General features: G+C 33.8%; 1 long non-coding RNA gene across 2 annotated transcripts in view; it reads right to left on the minus strand.

The window, feature by feature from the left end:
* Positions 1–4,845, minus strand: part of LOC109381983 (uncharacterized) — a 162,859-nt gene that overhangs the window by 73,859 nt on the left and 84,155 nt on the right. The window contains exon 4 of one of the 2 annotated variants that reach the window (XR_002123851.1): positions 215–310. The exons of the other annotated variant lie outside the window; for it this stretch is intronic. This is a non-coding gene — a long non-coding RNA (uncharacterized LOC109381983). The remainder of the gene's footprint in view (positions 1–214; positions 311–4,845) is intronic. 2 annotated transcript variants of the gene reach the window in all.

The following is a 4,845-nucleotide window of genomic DNA, read 5'->3' on the forward strand; positions in this document are numbered from 1 at the left end:
ATATATATATGCCATTGACCCTGAAATCATTTTGTTCTCTCCAAACTACTTTGTAGGGTGCTACATATTACTTGGAGATGTAAAAATATGGGGGTTCAATAGGGCAAGACATTCATTCCCTTCTACTATACTTCTATAAAATTCTACTGGCAATAATGGCCATGCTGGGAATGTTAAGAGGAGGGAGCTGTACAAACATGAAATATTTTCAGACCCAGTATCTTGCCTGCAGCAGTAAGTTCATGTTATTCTGTTCCCAAATGCAGAATTTTCGTCTTGAACTCTTTGTCATCTCATGTGAGACATAGATCTGTAGTAAGATATAAAACAGGGATAATCATTTTTTTATCTGATGAAATCCAATTGTAATGCCTTTTTAAAGGAGTACATGCATATCATCTGGGAGTATGAAATGTCCTAAGAAGGATGTATGAAATGAAATGACAGAAAGGTGACCCAGGTTCTGGCCATACCAAATATCTTTTCCTGACCCATTTCCATGTCTGGCACCTGTCTTTATGACAATCTCACTAGACGATCTACGAAAATTATACTTACCTTCTGGTAACTAGGTAACATAATCTCCTGGAGGCTAGCTAATTGCAACCCACAATAACCTCACATACAGTAACTGTTAAATTTTTCATTTCTTTCAAATTATTATGGATCAGTGGAGAGGGTATTGATTTGATTCATTAACGAATTCCCAGTCTGTTCCAAGGTTAATGATTACATGTATCTCAATTACATCCTTAACAGGTTATACTGTATGATTTGTTTTAACTGCTTGGTACATTGTGTATCTTCTCTGCTGAACAGCTTCTTAGCACTTCACGATTTAACAAATCCTCCTCTTTTTAAAATGACAAACCTGCTTTGACAGAATGTATCAAGGCAGGACAAAAATGAATTAAAAAAGCTTTTTGCAGAATTCTCTGAGAACCATAGCACCAGAGTATATTTTAGTCAGGTAAATAGTTTGCAATTCATTCATATTTAAAATATTTATAAGTATGGAGCAGGGGGTTGATCCTTTCTCTTGGTATTTTATACCACCTTTCTTAAGTAGGGAGCACTTTTTTTTTAACTTTGATCTTTTGAATATACACATAATGCAATTTATCTTAGTGAAGTAGAAGTAAAATGTATATATTTAAATCACCTATAATCCTTTCAACAGAAGCCAGACACATTNCACATATAGACACACACAATTATTTAGGTGTATAGAGGAAGAGTTTTAGTTCTGTCTGCCATACTGTCAGAAATGGACATATTGCATTTAAATATCTTTTAAATACATCATGTCCCACCATCTCCACTGCCACTAACCTCATGCAGGTCCTCACTGGTTTTCCCACTCTTTTCCCCTTTCAACCAGTTTTACTACAGCCTGAGCACCCTTTCTGAAACACAATCTGTTGCTGTCACTCCCCATTGTTCTTAGCGTAAGGACTGAATTATTTAATATGGCCCAATGCTCTTCATGACTTAAAATTCTTATCTCTACATATTCCTGTGTCACATGAGCACCACCCAACTCCAAAATGTTTTATTCTGCTATAAAAGTTGCTACCTAGCCTTATGGAGGAATTGTTTTATGTGTGTTTAATAAATATTATTTTAGAGTTGATGTTGCAAAAACCTTAAGTATTATCATTGCTATTTTATAGGGAGAAATAGAAAGGGTAAGTGACTTACCCAAAGTCACACAGCTATTATTCAGAGCACTTGAGATTTCATCTCATGTCTGGCTGACTCCTAAGATCCTTATATTAATTCCTGATCCTCCTGTGCTTCCTTTCTCCTTTCTGGGCTTTTGTTCCTCTTCCTAGAACATATCTTGTCCTTCCCTCTCCATCATGCCTTTTTCATCTTTCAAGTCTTATTTGATCAAGTGCTCTTTTTAATGTGCCTTTTTACTCTGTCATAATATCTCAGTTTTTTATTCTTCTGCATTTCCCTTTAGATTCTAAGCTGCGTGACAGCAGAGACCAAATCTACCTTGTTCTCAGTGGCATCTTTAATACCATGACACATACTTTCTAAAAAAATCTCTCATATACTGGTTCCAAAAACTCTGATGTAATTTAAGAAAAGAGATTTTGTTTCATGGTAAATCAAAGCATGGGGACTTTAATTTTTTATTTTATTTTTTCATTTCAGGAGAACCAGTCAAATAGAGTACTGATTTGATTTACTGTTTTTAGTGTAAAGCTGCTTCCCATGCTCAAAATTTTATAAATATAAAAGTGGAAGTTATATATTAAGAGCGAGTTCTTTAATAAGCCTATACAATGATTGTTTAGTTGCACGTTGGGCAAGATTTCTAAACTTAGTAATATTATAAAAGAAATATGAATTCCATAAAATGAAAATCTAAGCATTATGTTCTACTTTTGAATCCCTACAAGGGTCTATTCCTGTCCATACTACTGCTTGATTACGGATTCTGATAAAAATGAGTAATGCATTCTTGCCACTTTTATGAGAAGAAATATATTTTTTGTCAGAAAAAAGTACAAATGTTTGTTAATCTCTTTTAGACATTAATACTTCATTTGCATTTTATTTTGAAATTTTTTCAGATTATGTACTACTTTCCATGTGAAATATGCAATACTAGATGGAATTCACCTTTAGAATTTGAGAAACTCCTTTGTTAAATAAAACCAGTTAAACAGGTACAATAAATTTGCAATTATTTTTTCATTTTTATTGTTTTTCATTCTAGTAAAGTTGAGGATATATATATTCTCAAACCCAGCAATTCAATTCTAATTATATACCTTACAAAAAGGCATGCTTAGATATACTAGGATACATATGTGCAAATACCATAGCATCCTTATTCATAACAGCGCCAAACTGCAAGCAATTAAAATGTTCATCAACAATAGAATGGAAAGGTAAATTAAGGTGTATTCATACAATGGATTATGAACAGCAATTAAAATGAACGAACTACAAGTATACCTAACAACATGTAGAAATCTTAAAAGCCTAACACTGAGTGATAGAAGTCACACCAAAGAAATGTATAATATAGGATTCCATTTATAGAAAGTTCATAACAGATAAAACTGAATGATTTTATTTAGTGATACTTTATCAGGTGGTAAAACTGTAAAGAAAGGCAAGGAACATATTATTGTAAATGTCTGGACAGAGGGGGAGGAGGTAAAGTGTTACAACTGGGTGGCTGTTGGCAAAGTTATATTTTGCAGCCCAGAGGTGGTTACATAGATGATTGCTTTATTATGTAATTCATTAAACTGTGCACTTATGTTTTCTATACTTTTCTTTATAGTTCCCAATTAGCCACAGTAAAATTTCATTTGTGTGTGCTTTAAGTCCAGGGCATTACTGAAAGATGAACTAGAGTTACTAACTTTCATCAGCATGTTAGTCCATACTCACTGCCAGGAAGCAAATGACTTTATTGAGGGGAAAAAAGATAAAGTTTGTTTTGGCTAATCAAGAGTCAGCCTACTTCATTAGCAGGATGTATAAAATACTAATTTTCCATTTATGGCAATAGAATGGGTTGAACCAGTCAAAAAAAATTTTTTCCTATGAAGACTTGGTCAAACTAAGGCTGTAGAATAGAGGTTTGTTTTTATATTATACAAAGGTAACATGACTAGTCACTTTAATGCCTGATATTCCTTTTTTTATTATCACATTTAAGGAAATCTGTAATTCCATCAGACATGAGTAGGGACAGTTTTGACATCCTTGTTTTATCAGCCATTCAATATATAGGATAAGTAAAAAAAGAGTCATAACCATGTGTGAATGCCTTAGTGTAACCTTGTACTGNCAACAGCGGTTTGATTCCTGGCCTGAGCTGAGCTGCTGGCTCAGCTAAAAAAAAAGAAAGCACGAGTTCTTGGGTAGGCTGAGGGGCACGCTGGTTAACAGCTGGCTTGGGACACCAGAGGGCCCCGGTTCGGATCCCACATATGAGGGCCAGCGACACTGCCCTCTACAGCTAAGATGCTGAACAACAGCTCAACCTGGAGCTGGGCTGCCATGAGTCGCAGGCGACGGCGTAGGTTAAAGAAAAATAAAATAAAATAAACGCTTTCAATTCCCAAAGTCATAAAGACAGCCTATAATTTCTTGTAAAAATATAAAATATTTCTTCAACATTTAAGATTTTAACCTAACTGGGATTGATGTTTGTGTATGGTATAATGGAAGGAACAAATTCTTTTTAACCATTAGAAACTGATTTTTCTGTTACCATTGACTGCACAATGTGTCAGTTTCCTCATTTTAGATCATGTTTTTATACATTGGTGGCTCTACTTCTTGGCTCTTTTTTGTCAGTATATTTTCTATCCTTGCACTGAAATCACACTTTTAAATGCTATGGCTTTATAATATGTCTGGATATCTGGTAGGGCTAGTCCTCCCACCTTGCTTTGCTTTAAGAAGGTCCTGATTATATATGTTACCTTTCCCGTGCATATGTTTTTTTAATTGTCATGATCTATGAAAAATCCTATTGAGGTTTTGATTAAATTTGTTGAAAATATAAATTGTTGAAAATATGAATATGTTTGCAGAGAATTCACAAGTTTACAATATTGAATCTTCATATTCTTGAACATGATTTATTGTGTATATACCAACTTGCTAACCTCTCTTATTAATTCTAATAATTGATCTTTTGAGTTTTTCATATAAATAATCATGTCATTTACTACTTATGACAGTTGTTTCTTCCTTTCCAATCCTTTAGACTTTTACTTAGTTTTCTTGTTTTACAAAGAGATATAGAACATCTAGCATAAGGTGCATGGAAGCAATAACTTACCAGTATTTTGTCATTTTTTT

The sequence above is a fragment of the Hipposideros armiger genome, unplaced genomic scaffold (genome assembly GCF_001890085.2).
Source record: "Hipposideros armiger isolate ML-2016 unplaced genomic scaffold, ASM189008v1 scaffold_57, whole genome shotgun sequence".
In the NCBI taxonomy this organism is placed as follows: Eukaryota; Metazoa; Chordata; class Mammalia; order Chiroptera; family Hipposideridae; genus Hipposideros; species Hipposideros armiger.